The sequence below is a fragment of the Natrix helvetica genome (genome assembly GCF_964273705.1).
Source record: "Natrix helvetica genome assembly, chromosome: 2".
Lineage (NCBI taxonomy): Eukaryota > Metazoa > Chordata > Lepidosauria > Squamata > Natricidae > Natrix > Natrix helvetica.
The window spans coordinates 277,009,315-277,029,359 of record NC_138552.1 but is presented as its reverse complement, the minus strand read 5'-3'; the positions used below and the strand labels follow the sequence as shown (position 1 = coordinate 277,029,359).

At 40.1% G+C, this 20,045-nt stretch overlaps 1 protein-coding gene across 1 annotated transcript in view; it reads right to left on the bottom strand.

Annotated features, from left to right (window-relative positions):
* Positions 1-12,890, bottom strand: part of SRRM3 (serine/arginine repetitive matrix 3) — a 219,489-nt gene extending 206,599 nt beyond the window's left edge. The window contains exon 1 of the mRNA XM_081944796.1: positions 12,736-12,890. The gene's annotated coding sequence lies outside the window, so the exon portion shown is untranslated. The remainder of the gene's footprint in view (positions 1-12,735) is intronic.
* Positions 12,891-20,045: the final 7,155 nt, after the last annotated feature.

The window sequence follows — 20,045 nt, the reverse complement described above, 5'->3', positions numbered from 1 at the left end:
GTAACTTTGGTCATAACTCAAGGACTATCTGTATTATAAAAACAATATCACTGAATGATATTTGCCATTTCAGCAAATTGCCATTGATAATTTCATTGATTTTTGTTTTAACAGGAATACTATGGAAGATTTCTGAATATATTTTAGTACACATGGCAATCTTTAAGCCAATTCAAATGTCCTTATTGTAAAAAGTATCATTAGCCAAACAAAACCACTTTTATCCAATTGTGGGAATTTACTCAGATTTGGGAAGCATTGCTCTAGATGAATTAGCTAGACCAATGAACTGACCTAGGGCAGGTTTCCCAGGACATGTAACCCCCTTATCATCCAGTTAAGCATGTTGTGCAAATAGGGCCATTGGCTGATGGCCATTTAACTGGTGAGAGTTGAGTCTCACAACATTTGGAAGACCAAAGACATATGTGCCAATTGGGTGGTACTCACACAACAGGCTTAACCAGTTAAAGAATTATCAATTTTCTGGATATATACAATCCAATAAAGTAAACAAATACGTAGGTCAGCTTAGTATAACTTGTTAAGTTACCAAATATGATTAACAGTAATTAAGGTTAGCATGGTATGTCAATTGTGCCTCTGCCTCTGACCTACATCAAGATCCATGGTTTTCCCATAACAATAGCTACCATAATGTCCAGCAAGAATTCTCTTTGTGCAAAATTGCTAGGCAAGGAGATTCCATTAAGGGTGATGTATAAAAAGATAGCACATGTAATAATAGTGGTTGGATTATGACACAGGTGACTTAAATTCTAGTCCAAATTCTAGCACTGCCTACCTTAAGAAAAGTGGACCTATATATGAGCATGTTACCTCGATCTCAAACTACGAATTTAATTAGCCAGTTCAGGTGGAACTTTAAGGTAGTTACCTATGAAAATATCAATGTATTTTAATGAGTTTGTGTTTCATGTGTTTCCTTAGCATCCTCCAAATGGAATCAAAGAGATGAGAATATATTCAGGGGAATGTATTGGCAAAGAAGCTTCTAAAAGATTCATATTACCCTTTAGAATTGTATCTGCTGTGCTCCTATAGTAAAAATTCAACCAGTGTTTCTCAATCTTGGCAGCTTTAAGATGTCTGGACTTCAACTCCCATAATTCCACAGCTAGCTAGAGTTGAAAAACACTGTGTAAACAATGCAGGGCAGCAACAAGATCTATTCTTTATAATATTTCATCAGACCCAAACTAATCTCTAATCAGGCGGTCGGGATAAAAAAAAAATTAAAAACTGCACGTTATAACTTTAAAGTCTAACTTTTGAGTTCCTTGCCCCATACTCAAAATTATATTCAGGAATTTAGATGGGAAATTAGCTGGGGGTGACATTTTCAAGCATGTCAAAAACTGCCTTTGCATAACGGATATAATCAGGCGATTCAAAGTCTAGTGGAAGCTGCATTTGCACAATATACAATTTGGTATGTTTTAACTTTTGTGAGGATATCTGTGTATGTGAAAAAGAGCGAGACACTATAGGAGGATTTTTCTACGTATAGCAATCTTCTATACGTAAGATTGTAATTTTCCTCAAGCAGTCATCACTAGTTATTTTCATGTAATTACCATCTACCTCTACATCCACCTTCCTACTGATGATACTCTTCCCTTCATTTTTCTGAGCATTTTTCAATCAATGGATCTGTGACAGATTAGTATGATAGTATATGTAGTATAAATTTGGTAATTTGTGCCTCAAGTAAGAACTCATTGTTGTTTGTTTTATATGTTTTTCTAACTATCTATAGTATTTTCGAGGGTCTTTCCAATAGCAAAAGTTTTAAAGTATTAGTGTTCTTTTTAACTTCTATCACCTTCAAAATTCTGACTTCTGCAACCGCAAAGTTTATAGGGGGAGGGGACCATTGCTTGAATAATTCTAATTATTAAAGATGATAGACCTGTAACAGCATTGGAATATTTTTTTCCTATTCTGAATTTCTTTGCTACTCTACCAATTGCTAGTCTGTGATGTATTTCTTGGCTGCTGGTTCCTTCACTTTTGATAGTTGATCCTAAAAGACGGACACTATCTTTTAAATGTCTTCATTTTTTAAATTCTGAGCACTGTAGCTGTTGTTCTTAGTTTGATTTTCTATATATTTAATAAAAGTTCCATTATTCTTATCGCTGTGCCCTTTATATTTCTATTACTTGAAGATCATTTGCAATGTCAGGCATCAGAGTAGAGTTACCAGCACAAATTCTGTTCCTCCAATTTTAAAACCATGACCATTTTCTTCTAATCCATCTTCTTTCAATATATATTCACATATAGGTTAAATAAATAAGGAAAGACCATATAGCCTTGTCTCATATACTTGCCAACTGGAGTTAATCAGTTTCACCATGTTCTCTTAAAACTATGGTTTCTTGACTCGTGTTGGCTTTGCATAAGGACAATGAGACATTCTGGGAGTCCCATTCACCTAAGGATATTCCATAGTTTGACAAGCTTTACCCAATCAAAGACCTTCCTCTTTTATTTATTGATTAAATTTTTACACTGTCCATCTGCCCATTAGGTGACTTTGGGCAGCTCACAGATTATAGGCAAGGGAGCACATTCTGACTTCTTCTCGGTATTCTCTGACTTTCTCAATTAGTCAACATGCATCATAATAATGTTTTATATTCCTTGGCCTTTTGTAAGACTGCTTTGAACATCTGGCATTTCACTTTCCACAGCTTTAAACTGCATTGGATTATCCTAAGCATTAGTTTACTAGTGTGTAAAATTAATGATATCGGGCAATAGTTACAAACACTACAGTATTAGGTGTCCTTTCTTTATCATCGGAATACAGACTGGCTTTTTCCAGTCTGGTGCCCATTACATCATTCTCCAGATTTGCTGGTATAATTTAGTTTAGAACCTTTGCAGTTTTCCTCTATTGCTTGACAGATTTCTGCATCAATGCCTTCCAGTGTGGTAATGGTTACAGTACTGGTCTAACTTCATCTTCTAAAATTAGCAGTTCTCCTAAATAGGAAATCATTTCTAAAATCATGTAATTTATCCCAAAATTTATCAACTGAAATAAGCTAGGAGTGTAAGGTTGCTCACAATAAAGAAACAAGGGAAATATTGTACAGTAGTCTTTAACCCCCTATTATAAAAAAGCAAAATAGTACTACAATTGCTAATCATTCAATAATACAAATAAATGTCTATAAGTAGGATGGTGCAATGCTTCGGATTCAATTCCAAAACGGAGCATGTGAGAACCCAGCATATGTCTGCAACTCTTTAAAGAAGGGGTGGGGAACTATGGTCCCTTTATGACTGTGGACTCCACGTGGCTTAAAGGGGCCATAGTTTCCTACTCCTGCAAAGCAACTTATGAAATACAAGTTAAATTCAATGAACAAGGACACGTATTCAATGTGTCAGCTACTAAGATTGTTGGATGAGCAGGCACAAAAACAGCCAGGGAAGTGATTGAAGCCTGGGAAACAGGCCCCTTGTCAGTCAACTGCGCTGATTTATCACCAGCCTATCAAGTACTTAGAATATGAAGGCTGGGCAGAACAAGCAAATGACAGCCAATGACTTAAAAGCCAGGCATCAACACCGCAATCAGCATCTAAAAAGCAACATACAAGAGCTATAAATACCACACACAGAACAGCACACAGTCTGCTAGAGAGAAGTTCCTTGAAGATGGGCTCCAGGACATGTCCAAAAGCTCGGAAGACAAAACCTCTAGTCCTGATGACCAACCCAGATTGGATCCTGCAACACTATCCTGGGATACATATATTCACCTTCATTCGTAAAATTCTGAAATCTGTAGGGCGTGTGAAAGATCACACTATACAACTCTAACCACAACGATTCCTAAATTACCCCCTGTTGGAGAATGTTTTTCCATTTCGTTAGAAGCTTTTTCTTCCAGTGTGTATCTTTTATTGATTGCCATTGTATAAAGCAGTGCAGCCGTTCTTAGACAGAGAGGATGATGTAACTTGACCGGCTACCTATCCAGAAAATGGGGACATTAAGGAAAGCAGGCAGAAAGAGCAAGAAAAGCGATTATGCCTTAAAACATGGTATGTGAACAGTTACATATCCAAACGTTCCCTGACTCGTTTAGCTTGTCATAATGACATGACCTCTTCCAGCATATCCCCAGCCTGGGAAAGTGCTGAAAACTTCACATACATTCAGAGACAGGGAGACCCAAAAAAAGCCCCTGACAAAATGCTGAAATGTGAAAACCGAAACAGAGGGCGCAGACCTTTCTTGCTGTGTGACAATGCGCCATTTTAATGACAGCACCAGAAGCCATCAAACTAACGGGATGCCACAACCGGCTTCCTCTCTGCAACAAGCAATGGATCGAAAATGTATCAGATCAGCGAGAACGTAATCCACTTTGATCTACTCTACGCTACAAGTTCAGAACCATCAGCTTCCAGGGGAAGGGCAAGGGGATCAGAATGGTGAAAGCCGCATCATGCCATATAAGCCTCAATTCTTTTGTACCGTCCTGATATTAGCAAGTGAAGCAGAGCTTGCAGTGCGCCAGCAATATGCTGTTTTCATCATTTCAACACCCATGGCAGAAGCTCTAATCTACACAGTTGCCTGCAGTCATGGAACTCTTGGTTCCAGCCCTCTGAAGTTGTTAGTGAGTTATTATTTTTAATGTGAACGAAAGGGGAAATGATTAAATACACAGCTGGAGACCATCAGATTAATTATATTTAACTTTAAATGAACAACTAGATGCAATCCTGCCTGGCACACATTCCCCTTATAGTCCAACGTATGATCTCATTGGGTGTAGGTTGCACACCGTTAATCTAGATTGGTGCTTCTTGGTTACAGCAAGTCCAAGGAGGAGATGATTGGGATTGTGAAAAGGAGAGAGATTCGAGAACAAAATGCAATGGACGAAGAGGTCTATGGATGACGTGAAAACAAGGATGAGTTTGCAAGAGTTAAAAGGCATGGAGAAGTATAGTGAATGATGTCATTCTAAAGTAGATTTAGCTATTGGTTGGTTGGTTGGTTGGTTATTTAGTATTTATTTATTTAGTATTTATTTATTATTACATTTATTTGCCATCCATCTCGCCACATGGTGATTCTGGACAATTTGCAAGGTTAAAAGCAATAAAACTATACAAATATACTTACATACATACATACATGTATATATATATATATAATATTAGATAGATATAGATGTAGATGTAGAGTAGAGGTATAGATATAGGTATAAATATATAGATACACACACATAAACATACACATATATATACCCACACATATATACATACGTATATGCATATACATACAGGAATATACACACAGTCACATATACACACATATATTTCCATATACAGGTAGTCCTCGACTTATAACAGTCCAACTTATAAGAGCCCAAAACTTCTGTTGCTAACTGAGACATTTGTTATGTGAGTCTTGCCCCATTTTACAATCTTCCTTGCCACAGTTGTTGAGTGATTCACTGCAGTCGTTATATTCGAAACATGGTTTCTTAAGTAAATCTGGCTTCCCCATTGACATTGCTTGTCAGAAGGTTAAAAGGGTGATCATATGACCCTGGGACACGGCAAACCGTCATAAATATGAGTCAGTTGTCCAGCATCCAAATTTTGGATCACATGACTATGGGGATGCTGCGACGGTCATAAATGTGAAAAGCAGTCATAAATCACTTTCTCTCGGGCCATTATATTGTAAAATTATAATACAAATGATAAATTAAGATAAAAAGATGGGGAAGGAGCTATATTTCTTTTCCTTTGTTTACCTCATGAATATGTATACACATATCAGAATTGTCTGCTACAACCTGTCAACAACAACTTCAGCTTCAACCTCAATAATACTCGCGCAAATAATAGACGCAAACTCAAGGTCGATTGCAGAAATACAACTTCAGCAACAGAATGGTCAACGCCTGGAATGCTCTACCTGACTCCGTTGTTACATCCTCAAACCCCCACAGCTTCAACCTTAAGCTGTCTACCGTGGACCTCACCCCATGCCTAAGAGGTCCGTAAAGGGTGTGTGCATAAGTGCACCAGCATGCCTACCGTCCCTCTCTTACTGTCCCCATCTATTTATACACATTTCCTTTGTTCATGTCCATGTTCATACTTATACCTGCTATCCTGTACATGTTTGACAAACTAAATAAAATAAAATAAAAATAAACACACAATTTGCAAAAAAAAATTAACCAACTACAGAATGGCTATTGAGAAGTAAACAGACTACTTAAAAAGAAACAGGAGCCTCGCCCACTATAACAGGACCAAAAAAGCACAACCCGGTTCTAAACCACCAATCTCTTTAGAAGGGTCCGATTAAACGTATACAAGTAACCCAACCCATCTGCACAAATGCTGGACCCAACTGGGGGTGGGGGTTGAGAACAAAGGCAGGCAGAGATCAACTGGGAAAAGAACATTTCACAGACCCTCTTAATGGCAATGTCTTCCTTAAGCCAAGGCAAAGATCACAAAAGGGAGGACAAAGTTTACTGAATTGTGCTCGTGTAACTGCGGCGTCTTTAACTGACCTGATTATAAGTGTTGGTAATCCTATGAAAACCTCTTATATGGGAATCCAAAATTAAACTGCCCATCCTGCTAATTGGGGCTCCTTCTAATTTGCTGCCTTTCCTTCTGCCCATTATCGCATATAGTGTGTTTTTTTAATTTAAAAAAAATCTGGCAAGTTATTCATTCCACTTCTCATTCCTTATAGTGGATTTAACTTCAATGAAAAAAGTGTGTCCTTTGTGATAATCATCATCAAGAAAACAAGTCTTCTCTGCATTGTCCCATCCCTTCCTACACACACACACACACACACACAGAGAGAGAGAGAGAGAGAGAGAGAGAGAGAGAGAGAGAGAGAGAGAGAGAGAGAGAGAGAGAGAGAGAGAGAGAGAGAGAGAGAGAGAATTAGGCTAGCTATCTCCAGTATTGGTGTCTCCGGCAATGTTACAACTGTCAGAATTCCCAATTTACCACTAAGAAGCTCCAGTTTAAGCCCCAAGTCACCACGATCTGTCTTGTCCACCTCTTCCCATCTCAGCAACTCTAGTATTATGGAGAGAATTCCATCCTGTAAATTCCATCTCTTCCTTTTCATCTGGCAGAGAACTCTGCTTGGGCAATAACAGGTTGTGTACTTCCCTTTTATATGAAGGTTTTATACCCAGTGAGCAAGATCTAGGCCTGGTTCACTTACTTCTTAACATTTGAAAAGCCAGAATTATATGCCAGTTAATTATAAGCCATTTAGATTGTAAATATTTAAGAACTTCTCACCAAGAGGAGGAGGAGGAGGAGAAGGAGGAGGAGGAGGAGGAGGAGGAGGAGGAGGAGGAGGAGGAGGAGGAGGAGGAGGAGGAGGAGGAGGAGGAGGAGGAGGAGGAGGAGGAGGAGGAGGAGAAGGAGAAGGAGAAGGAGAAGGAGAAGGAGAAGGAGGAGAAGAAGAAGAAGAAGAAGAAGAAGAAGAAGAAGAAGAAGAAGAAGAAGAAGAAGAAGAAGAAGAAGAAGAAGAAGAAGAAGAAGAAGAAGAAGAAGAAGAAGAAGAAGACTAAAATATGTCATCTAAGGGTCCATTCTGCTTAATGGTGATTCACTCAATGCCATCTGTAGCATGTGTATTTATGTGTGTGTATCAAATCCTGCAAAAAATATGGCATCATGCTCAAAGCCCTATCTTTTTGTATGTGCAAAGCATGTATAAAAAAGGGACATGCATTCCATTGCAATGTCCTGCCCACCATCTGGCAGATTTGACATGCATACATTTACAGGTGCCTTGATTCTCTCCCTTCCAAACTCTCCAGCAGCCTAACTCTCATTTTTCAATTAGCAAGAATAGAGCCAATTCTGGATGTTAAGGTTGGAGGAGGAGGAGTTGCTTTGTTTTTTTAAAATCCCAGTTCCTACAAGCGATATACTTTTGATTTTAGCCTGGTTCTTCCCCGCATAGCTAGGAATGTATTATTAGCATTCTTGTTGTTGCTGTCTATTTATCAGCTGTCTCTTAAAACAAGTTCTCTAGGCAAGGTAAAACAAAACAATTAGTTTTGTATGATCAAATTAAGGTCCTAAAACGAGCACAAGAATGATTAAATTCTGGCAAGGGCTTTGAAACGTAACAACAACTAAAACCATCTCAGAACTAAAAATAGTACAAATGTCATCAGCAACAAAGTCTTTGTAACTCAAAACTGGGTTCGCCCGTAGTTAATCAGTTCAGCTAAAGACCTAATGCCTGCATTTCTGCAATAGGATAAATTGGTTTGTTTAAACCTTGACATCTTTTGTGCAGGCGAATAATGTTTGGTTTCAGTGGGTTTGGTGAAGTTTATGAGTCTATGTATTATTGAAACTCAGAAAATGGGTCAATTCAGTGACCAAGTTAAGTGTGCGGATGCAAGCACTAAATTATACATTAGATCTTTAAACCGTCCCCATTAATCTTTCAGAAGGAGGTGGCTTTTAAAGGTCCAGGAGGTTTTTTTTTTAAAGGGCTTGTCTGTCACTGAAAAGAGAAAATGTGGGTGCCAGACAAACAGTCCAAAAGAAAGCTGTCCCCAGACAAGAAATGTGTGCTTTGCCTCAGTTGCTTCCGGTGACAAGGAAATGGACTGTCATTAACCTTCTCAGCAGTGACATTCAGTAATTTGTCTAATTAGATTTTAAAAAGGACAAGGGAGCAAAAGCAAAGCAGGCATGGAGGGGCTGGGGCTGAGGCTTCACAAATTGTGAGCTCTAAGCAACATTACAGGAAATCTAGAACTTGTTAAGAAAACACTATCTTGGTGAGAAGGTACCTGAATGAGAGCTTCCATCCAGCTGATGCCAACCCAATTTGACTGTTATAATGAGAGTTATAGACCAAGGCATCTAGGAGCTGCCAGCAAGGAGAAGGCTATATCTATGGGTTAATTTTATAATGGTCCAATGAACCAAAGGCCACCCAATTTCAAATTATCCCTTCAGGCTCCACGAAATTCATTGACCTACTCTCCCAACCTACTTGAAGATAAATTGGCAAAACCCATGCAGATCAGTTTAAGACGATGGGGAAAGCATGATTTTAATCACTGTCATACAGATCATCAACAGTTCAACACATCCTCACTGTGAACTGAAAATAGAGCCAAGAACTCTATCAAACTGTTTGCAGCCAAAAATATAATATAACATAATAGGAACCGGTGAGGGAGCCAAGTTGCATCCTGCAAAGGAAACAAAGATATAACACTCACCTGCTTCAAGAGGCTAAACTGTACATAAGATTTCCTTCTCAATAATTTCATTCAGACAACATGCTTAACCAACTAAAGTAGAGACCAAGTATCAGTATATGTACAATGAGCTATGTTTTGCTAGCTTTTTATGGCTTAATATGCTCTGCGAACTCACACCCTTTCTTTAGTTTATGGTGCAATGTATTGCACTGCTCTGCAGAATACAATACAACATATTGTATGAAGTAGACACATTCAGCAGCCATCACGTTAAAAATATTTCTGTGCAATCAGCCTCTCCACCTCACTTTTCTCATCTGTAAAATGGGTGTGCCTCTGGCTTCTCTTTCAAGGATTTTTCTGCATGTTAAAATGTTACAAAAATTAAAAGCAGCTGCCCCAGGGGCCACAATGAAAAATTCTTTGCAGAGATGGGTAAATCACTATCCAGTTGTGACTATTATTGGTTCAACCTGAATTATAGAGGCTTGTAAGACCTAGTGTGGCTTAAGGAATATACAATATTCCTTCTCCGACATCATCAAAAAGTGGCAACACCAGTAAGTTTCTGATTCAAATTCTGTCTTTGCCAGTACCTTTAAAAAAGCTAATGTCTCTCTTCCCCCACCTGATAGTTGCTACCAGGATTAATGGGTGCAATTTATCAGGACATGAAACAATTGCCCAGCTGGGAGAAGGGCCCACAGCTCAGTGGCACATCCTATACTTTATGCATGCTCAGTACAACTACAGAAGGAAGTCTTGCAAGCCAATAATTCTTCCCATTATATCACACATTTCCCCCTGGGAGCTGAAGGTGGCACATCTGCGGATTTTCCAGTTTTTATTCCTAGAACCACCATGATCTATGAAAGAGGAACTCAGTCAATCCATGAGTGGAAGGAACTTGAATTCAGATCTCCTTCCCTGGTTCCATTTAAAAAAAAAAACTTATCTGGTATTCTCCAGATGGTTAAGATTATAATGCCTTTTAATCAAGGGTGACATGATTAAAAGATAGAATAAGTGAGAGAAATAAGAGAAGGGGGAATATTAGTATATACATTTTTATATAATAAAATAGAAGTAATAATAAGATAAAATGTGGAACAATTGAACAATGACAGATTGCAACCTAATATAAATGTGCATTATTATTAGAAATACATAAATTGATGGAATGTAACAAATATGATTAACTTTATTAGTTTTATTTGTATTAGAATGTATGCCACCCAGGTGCTACACTGTTCATGCATTGTTTTAATACATTTATAAAAAATAAAAAATAATAAAAACTTTGATTAAAAAAAGATTATAATTCCTACCAACCAGCCATTCTGCCCGCTGTTTATCCTAGCTAGGAATGATGCAAATGGTAATCTTACATAAGCAGAGGGCACCTGATTGAGGAAAGGTAGAGTGGGACCATCCTGAAGATGAGCAAATAGTCCATCTCCTAAGGCAGCTAGATATTTTCGACTATCCAAGCAATGAGGGGACCCAAAGGACTCTCAGAGGGTGTGATATTCATTGTACCTCTTTTATTTGCAATCCCCAGCACTTCAGAATCTTGGTTGGGTTTGCATAAGACACTTAACCAGGCAATTTAAAAATCTAGTGGTTGTCTATGCATAACATGTAAGTGGGGTGGGGTGAGAGGGTTGATTTGTTTGTCTCAGTAGTTCAGTGGGTTATATGAACCCAGTCCATTGATTATGCTCTAATATATTGAGAGAACCCAAACTGATGAGGCTGGTTACCAGGTTAAATAACCAGCCATGTTCACCCATGTTAAATCCTAAGGAGGTGAAGTCTCACAATCAATGTCTATGTTCACATAACGTTACATCATATCCTGATTTAACATTGTGGCCAGACTGACAACAAATATGTGAAATCCATAGCTGAATTCCCACTATACGATGAAATGCCACCTATACCATTTTAATCTAGTGTATGTTAAAACCTTAGATCTTATGTTGCTGAGCCCAAAGGATCTCCTTAACTTCGCTTACGTCATTTGCAGGCTACTCTCTATTTCTGTATATAAGCAGATGGTTCTGTGCACATACTTATGCAAAGTCTCGCGCATTGATTGGCTGAACTGTTTGCACAATTCATGCTTTCTTTTCACCTTTGCCTGGTGTTAGATGTTCCTGTTGTGCCTTTTCTTGCAACCGATGCAGAAAAACTTCCATTTTACTTTGCAACTTTCCCTGTGCCAAAATGTGCCCCCTGCAAATACAGAGGATTCCCCTTAGGGCGCTTCCCACAACATTCAGAGCAGAATGCAGGAATACGCCTAATCTCTACACAACATCCCTTTACCAAACTGCACCTTCAAATCTCCCGGGAATGTTTCCAAATTATCCATGGTGAATTATTCCAAAAAGCTACTTAGTGCCCTAAAATGGACTAAGGTCCTTATCTTTCCTCTGTTGTCTTTGCAGAAATGTGATCCACCCTATAACCCAGTGGAGAAAAAAAGAAAAAACCTTAGGAAACCTCCAGGTCATCTTTTCCTAGGAAAAGGTTGGAATAAACTCTCTTACCCCATTTCCCCCCCCCCCCAAAAAAAAAGCAACCCACCACTTTAATTTATTTTGCTCCTGGACTTGGGTGACCAAATAAAGACAATGGGTCTTTAAGAAAATAACATGGAACGATGTAAAATTCCAGGGATGTTCCACTCTTGCTAAACATTAATTTCCAAAACATATAACACACTTTCTCTCACTCTCTCATGCACACACACGCGCGCGCGCGCACACACACACACACACACACACACACACACACACACACGGGAAGACCTAGGCATATTTCCCAATCTCCCTTCCCCATCCAAAAGAGAGCTGTCAAATTACTGTAAGTCAACATCCCCATCCTCTCAGGGACCAATGCCTTGCTTTTAATTTCTCCACCAGACAACTGGAGAAGAAGTGCATTCTTTGAAATTGAGCCAAGTCTCAAGAGCTTCCCCATCAAGCCCTTTGGGTTATTGTCTTCTTCCTTTACCGAACAAAACAAATCACATGGGGAGAATCTGAGGGGTGCTGAGTCTCTCGTCTGCCTCCTTCTCCCAAGAGGCACAGCCACTATCCACCTTCTGCTCTCTCCCCCAACCCCCAACCCCACTCACGAGGCTCCCATCCTTTCCACTGATCTTTGCAAAGAGAGGATACCAAGACACAACAGATGGGGCTGCAGCCAAAAAAGCCTCTTGATAAGCTTTCCTGCACCCCCACACCCCCACACCACACACACACCTCCTCCTCCACCGCTGCTGCTTCTCCCTTAGGCAATTGCAGGGCTTCGAGGTCTGCTGTGACCCTCGGTCGCCAGCTCTCTCCCCACGGCCCCCACTTTCCTCCCCCTCGGCCCAAAGCAAGCCAGATTGTCCCCCTCCACCACCCACCCCACCCCCTCCTGTCTTATCATACCTTGCTGGGGAATTCTGCGCCCTTGTGATCTTGTGTCCGTGCCAGTCACTGCAGCTGGGTTTGGCCTCGCCTCTCTCCTGCCAGCCTTTCTCCCTTCTGGATTCCCCCCACCCTGGATCTCAGCCTTTCCTGCCTTTTGCTTTTGCTGGGATTCTTGCTCCGTCCCCGGCTTCTTCGCCGGTCAATCTTGCTTCTCGACAATCGCCCTGCCGCCGTTCTCTTTCGGAGCATCCCCCAGTGAACGGCTCCTGAAGTGCTGGACAGCTCAGGACCATAGAGTCAGCCCTGGCGTGGTGCAAGACCGTCACCTGACTTCCAGCTTTCACCTTCCACAGAGCCCCCTAAAGACGAGAAGAGAAGGAAGCAGGCAAGAAGCTGAAAAGGGAAGAGAAACGCTGTAATCCAGTTTTATGGTGCGCCTGTCCGTGTGTGTGTGTGTGTGTGTGTGTGTGTGTGTGTGTGTGTTTGTGTGTGTGTGTGTGTTTGTGTGTTTTTGTGTGTGTGTGTGTCTAGCTGATGAGAGCTAAATAGCTTGAAATAGATCTATACTAATCTCCCTTATTTATCAGCACAAATACAACACACACACACACACACACACACACACACATGCACAAACTTCACCCACTTGCCTATATGGATTCAGAGAGAGAAAAGGGAAGGAGATTATTTTATTTAATTTAAAGAAACAGAAGAATATATTTTCGAAAGCAAAACAAATTGGCTTCTGTCTTTTTCAGTAGTTCTGGTACAAAGAATAGAATAGAATAGAATAGAATAGAATAGAATAGAATAGAATAGAATAGAATAGAATAGAATAGAATAGAATAGAATAGAATAGAATAGAATAGGAAAAATAAAAAAACTTTTCATAAAAAAGAATAGAATAGAATAGAATAGAATAGAATAGAATAGAATAGAATAGAATAGAATAGAATAGAATAGAATAGAATAGAATAGAATAGAATTCTTTATTGGCCAAGTGTGACTAGACACACAAGGAATTTGTCTTTGGTGCATATGCACTCAATGTACATAAAAAGACAAGAGACATTCATCAAGAATCATAAGGTGCAACACTTAATGATAGTCATAGGGTACAAATAAGCAATCAAATCATACTAGGAAACAATCAGTATAAATTGTAAGGATACACATAATAGTCAATATAAGAGTGTCATTAAAATGTGCAGGGTGACGTGCTTCAAGCAGGATAAAAGTCTGTAGAGGTTCTCAGTCATCCAGGTCATGGTTGTCCTGAAGGTCCTTTTTCAGGAGGCAACTCGACTTTCTTGACTTCTTCTTTGAAGACATTTTGCTCCTTCAGCTGTGACTGGTTGGTGGGGAATGGAAGGATCTGTAAGGAGTATAAATCCTTCCATTCCCCACTATCCAGTCAGAGCTGAAGGAGCTTCTTGGATGAGAAACGAAACGTCTTCAAAGAAAAAAAAACAAAAAAGTCCAGTTGCCTCCTGAAAAAGGCACCTTTAGGACTTCTAGCAGGATATGGAATCAGATGCAAAACTCTGGTTGGCCACCAGAGGGGAGGAAAGAGTCAAACTGTTCTGTATTCCTTTGCTGATACATCTGGTGCTTGTCTAGATTTTGCAGCTCTGATATATTAAGCTGAATTTAAGGAATCAGACAGGCAGCTGGGCTCTCTTCTCAGAATTGCTTTCCATCATTTCCCCCCACTCTCTATAAAATATTCCATTTTATCTATTATTTATTTATGATATTTATTTGACCACCTGAAATCAATCAGACAGTAGGCAGCTTATAGAATATTAAAACAAGAATGCAAAATCAGAATCAGAATGAAATAAATTTCTTTCAATAGATTTTATAAATAAATAGAAATAATAGCTATTTCCTGAGCACATGACATTTTCCAAGAACTGTGGGGGTGGGGTTTCTCTTATTTATTATATTTATTCATTTGAACTTAACAAAAAAGCTAGATTTCTTCTGAGCAAGTTATAATTTTCATGTCATTCACTGATGGCTGATTCTGTTTTGACTATATAAGCTCAGCCTTCAGCCAATGAACAATGGCAATTACAATATAGGAGTTGAATGCTGAATTCACCTTGTTCTTTGTTGTTGTTGTTAGTTGCGAAGTCATGTCCGACCCATCACAACCCCATGGACAACATTCCTCCAGGCCTTCCTGTCCTCTACCATCCTCTGGAGTCCATTTAAGCTCACGCCTACTGCTTCGGTGACTCCATCCAGCCACCTCATTCTCTGTTGTCCCCTTCTTCTTTTGCCCTCAATCTTTCCCAGCATTAGGCTCTTTTCCAGTGAGTCCTTCCTTCTCATTAGGTGGCCAAAGTATTTGAGTTTCATCTTCAGGATCTGGCCTTTTAAAGAGCAGTCAGGGTTGATATCCTCTAGGACTGACCGGTTTGATCGCCTTGCAGTCCAAGGAACTCGCAGGAGTCTTCTCCAGCACCATAGTTCAAAGGCCTCAATTCTTTGGCGCTCAGCCTTTCTTATGGTCCAACTTTCACAGCCATGCATTGCAACTGGGAAAACCATAGCCACGACTATACGCACTTTTGTTGGCAGGGTGATGTCTCTGCTTTTTCACCCTGTGTAGTGTTTTATTTGCTTAACTGGTTGAATGGATGCTTCCAGGATCAAGAAGCAAACTCAGAAGCTTCCCTTTTTTCTACAGATTCTGATTGTCCCATTGATATCTGTGAATGATGAGGCGAATAAGGAACTGTTCAATATTTAAAAAAACCAAATACGAAAATATCAGTAAGGAGATGAATGTCAGCAAAGAGATTTCACACCATATGAACTGTGTTGAATCAGAGCAAAATACAATCTAGGCCAGCAGCATCCTATTTATAATAGACACCAATTATATCCTTTTAGGAAAGGCTCTAAAAAAGTAATAAGGCCAATAGACAGCTTTGGGTTTATAGCCAGTCGAATGTAAGCAAGTAATAGTGAACACATTTTCAGGAACAAGAAATCTTTCGGCCCAGGGCACTTTTGGAATTTGGAATACATGTAAGATACACTTATAAAAGTGTATTACTATTACTATTAATCTATGCATTATGCAATACTATGCATTACTATTACTATTAGTCTTCTCATCATCCCTATCACCCATCTCCTCCCACTTACATATCACTGGTATGATGGTAACTTTGTTGCTTGTATCCTTAAGATTTATATTGATCATTTCCTAGTATGATTTGATTGCTTCTTTGTACCCTATGACTATCATTAAGTGTTGTACCTTATGATTCGTGATGAATGTATCTTTTATTTTATGTACACTGAGAGCAGATGCACCAAAGACAAATTCCTTGTGTGTCCAATCACACTTAGACAATAAAGAATTCTATTCTAAAATAGATGCCATCAGGGCTTGCCTAGTCATAATACCCATAAACTGGAAGGCGAATTAGTGACCTCCTTCTTCAATTAGGCCTTTTAAATAAAGGAGTCCACAGGATATGGTCAAAAGATAATAATAATAATAATAATATATTTATTTCTTAGCCGCACCCTCTCCCGAAGGACTCGGGGCGGCGTACAACGAAACATACGAAATAAATATGTAAACAAAACAAACATATAACAAAGACATACACTGAAACATACACAAGGAGGAGGTCGATTGATAAACAATTAAAATACAGTATTTAAAACCCCTAGAAATTAAATATAATTAAAATACCCAGTTAAAAACCCGTCAGGAGCGATATGGTTAGATCAGAGTTGAGCCAGGCCAGCTGCTTGAAATAGGTGGGTCTTCAGCTTAATACGGAAGGAGCGGAGGTCAGAGGTATTCCTAATATCCGGAGGGAGGTCATTCCACAGGGCTGGGCCCGCCACAGAGAAGGCTCTACTCCTAGGCGCCGCCCCACGACATTGTCTAGCAGACGGCACCTGGAGGAGCCCCTCTCTGTGAGAAGATGTGGTTCCTATGAAACTGGATCCCTTTATTATGAGCACCGTACATGTCCCATACATAAACAAATAGATAGACCTTCAAGCACACCATCTTGGCTGTTTCGACTATATCCTCCGGGTACCCTGCTTAAGTGAGATATTTGTGTGGCACAAACATAGCTATTGAAATAGGAGAGGCTAGTCTTCTACAGCATGTCGCCTTCCTATTTACTTTTATTTTATTAAATGTAAAAATGACAGGCAGGTGGAACAGGAAGATATTATAGGGAAGAAGTAAGATATCTGGAATCTATTCCTGGCTTCAACTGCTAGGCTCTTTGTTCCAGGTTCAATGTGTTGCATTATTTCAATTATCTGGAGGCAATTGAATGGATCACATATTTTTAAAAGAAACATTTCTGTGTACAGGACAGTATTAACTCAATCAGTCAATGACCCAATAACATTTGGGGGGAGTGAGTTTCGGCAGCCAAAAGTCACATTAAATGCCTATGGAGAAGCTCAGTCATCCAGGTTATGGTTGTACTAAAGGTGCTTTTTCAACAGGCAACTAGGTTTTCTGGGTTTTCTTTAAAGTTGTTTCATTTCAGCAAACCTGAAGAAATTTCTTGGATGAGAAGTAAGGTTCTACATTTAGGCAAGAAAAACAGAATGCACAGGTACAGTAGATGATACCTTGCTTAGTAGTAGTAACTGCGAGAGGGATCTTGGAGTCCTAGTGGACAACCATCTAAATATGAGCCAGCAGTGTGCAGCAGCTGCCAAAAAAGCCAACACAGTTCTAGGCTGCATCAACAGAGGGATAGAATCAAGATCACGTGAAGTGTTAATACCACTTTATAATGCCTTGGTAAGGCCACACTTGGAATACTGCATTCAGTTCTGGTCGCCACGATGTAGAAAAGATGTGGAGACTCTAGAAAGAGTGCAGAGAAGAGCAACAAAGATGATTAGGGGACTGGAGACTAAAACATATGAGGAACGGTTGCAGGAACTGGGTATGTCTAGTTTAATAGAAAAAAGGACTAGGGGAGACATGATAGCAGTGTTCCAATATCTCAGGGGTTGCCACAAAGAGGGAGTCAAGCTATTCTCCAAAGCACCTGAGGGCAGGACAAGAAGCAATGAGTGGAAACTGATCAAGGAGAGAAGCAACTTAGAACTGAGGAGAAATTTCCTGACAGTTAGAACAATTAATTAATTAAACAATTAATCATTGCCTCCAGAAGTTAAGAATGCTCCAACACTGGAAGTCTTTAAGAAGATGTTGGATAGGCATTTGTCTGAAATGGTATAGGGTTTCCTGCCTAGGCAGGGGGTTGGACTAGAAGACCTCCAAGGTCCCTTCCAACTCTGCTATTGTATTGTATTGTATTGTATTGTATTGTATAAGTGAAACATCTTCAAAGAAAAACCAGAAAGTCCAGTTGCCTCTTGAAAAAGCACCTCTAGGTCACACTAAACGCATTCATAATCTCCAATTTGGCAGTGAAGAGTCCCCAGCTACTTTGTCCAGATAAGACCAGAAGTGGTATTCAGCAGGTTCTAACCCGTTCTGGAGAACTGGTAGCGGAAATTTTGAGTAGTTTGAAGAACTGGTAAATACCACCTCTGACTGGCTCCACCCCCATCTATTCTCCCAAGTCCTAGCTGATCAGGAGGAAATGGGGATTCTGCAGTATCCTTCCCCTGGAGTGGGGAGGAAGTGGAGATTTTACAGTAACCTTCCCCTGCCACGCCCACCAACCCATGCCACACCCACCAAGCCACGCCCACAGAACCGGTAGTAAAAAAAAAAAAATCCCACCACTGGATAAGACCTACTATCCCATGAACCTCTGCACCAGGAAAATATTGGCAAGACTTGATGCCAATATTCTCTCCTTCCCCATTGGCTGGGCAGACAGCAGTAGGTGTGATTTGACCCTAGAAATCAATCAGTGTGTGGGAGATGTGTGTTGTATGACCAGGCCTTCGTTGTGATGGAGATATTTTCTTTTTCGGTCTCTTTTTCTCACTAGTTCTTTTTCTTGAAAGACCAGGTAGATGTTATGACTCAGGTGCTGATCCTAACTGTGAAGAAGAGACTGCAGCAGAACCTATGTAATGTCAGCCTCAGGAAACACAAAGCCAAGAACCACATGAGGCTGATCACAAACAGGCACTATCTGGACAGCTGGAGCAGTCAGACAAGAATGACATAAGACGTCCCAGCTCTTGCACACAGTAAGCAAAGAGGAGAGTAGAACACAGAGATTTCTTGCTAAGAAGGAAATAAATCTCTTGGTTAATGGCAGCTGGCTGCAGAGCAGTGGTGGGTTCCTACCGGTTCGGACCGGTTCAGCAGAACCAGTAGTGGTTTGCCGGTCTGGGTTGCTGGAACCATCAGTGACCCAGGTCTGCCACGCCCCAGAACTGGTTCCCCGGTCGCTGCCACCATCAGCGGCGCCATGTTGTTTTTCAGTTCTGCACATGTGCAGAACAATTTTAATTGTACTGTGCATGCGTGCGCAGCACACATCAAGCATGCACATGCAAAGCATGCACATGAGCAAACCAGCAGTAGTGCTCGCTGGAACCCACCCCTGCTGCAGAGGCAATCCTGATCCATGTTCCTCTGATCTCTGGCTCTTGTATGACAAATCATGTGGATTCTGCATCTGAAATTCTGACCTCTGGACTGTCTGACCCCTGACCCAACTCTTGGAATGTTGGACTGACTTTAGACTATTTTCTATGCTATTTTTTAAAAGCTAACTATTTAAGTAAGCATGAGTCTGTTTCGATTTGCATGTTCTGATTGGTTATTTCTTTGACCTTGAATAAACTGTGAACTACCATAGCAACTGTGTGAGTATCAGTATTTGAACCACTAGCACAGTGGGTGTCAAACTGGCAGCCTGTGGGCTGGATGCATCATGCATAGACCACACCCACTCCAGCTTTGCAAATGGGAAAAACATCATGAAATGTCACATGACAGCAATGTAACATAGTGAGTTTGACATCCGTGCACTAGCAGGACAGCAGGCAAAACGGAGCAACTGACTGAGATTTGGAGTTTCTACAATACCACCATGGAAGACTTCATCCTAATCTATCTGGAACAAAATTTAATTCTCTGGAGATTCAATGCCTTGTTCAACTGGTCCTTCTTTTTTCTTTTTTTTTAGTATTCCTAAGTACATAAAAAAAAAATCCACTGCTCACTTAAGAATGTGAGAACAGAGCCAGGTGCCTTGTGATGTGCTTTCATACAGGCAAGGACATCAAATAAGAGATATCCATGTGCGGACAATTCAAGGAAGAACAAGAAATTCTATTGCAAAAGGGAGCAATAGAAACTTAAACAAGCAAGAAGTTAAATGAGC